The sequence below is a fragment of the Penaeus monodon genome, chromosome 20 (assembly GCF_015228065.2).
Source record: "Penaeus monodon isolate SGIC_2016 chromosome 20, NSTDA_Pmon_1, whole genome shotgun sequence".
NCBI lineage: Eukaryota > Metazoa > Arthropoda > Malacostraca > Decapoda > Penaeidae > Penaeus > Penaeus monodon.
The window spans coordinates 24,870,440-24,870,651 of record NC_051405.1 but is presented as its reverse complement, the minus strand read 5'-3'; the positions used below and the strand labels follow the sequence as shown (position 1 = coordinate 24,870,651).

General features: G+C 44.3%; 1 protein-coding gene across 2 annotated transcripts in view; it reads left to right on the top strand.

Annotated features, from left to right (window-relative positions):
• Positions 1–212, top strand: part of LOC119585731 (L-proline trans-4-hydroxylase-like) — a 6,408-nt gene that overhangs the window by 2,606 nt on the left and 3,590 nt on the right. The window lies entirely within an intron of this gene.

Here is a 212-nt window from a genome sequence, read left to right as displayed (position 1 = left end):
CATCACCCTTGGCTTAGTGAGTAGTACCCAACCGGTGCGTCGGTGGGTTGTGGTGGGTTGCTGAGTTGCTGGGTGAAAAGGAGTTTGAGAAGCCTTGGGGAAGAAATACACTGATTGTCAGTTTTCTACATGTTTGTTAGTGTTCATTTTAGGGATATATGACGGGGCCTTATGTTGTAGTGTATTTTAGGTTAAAGCTTGTACAGAATGCA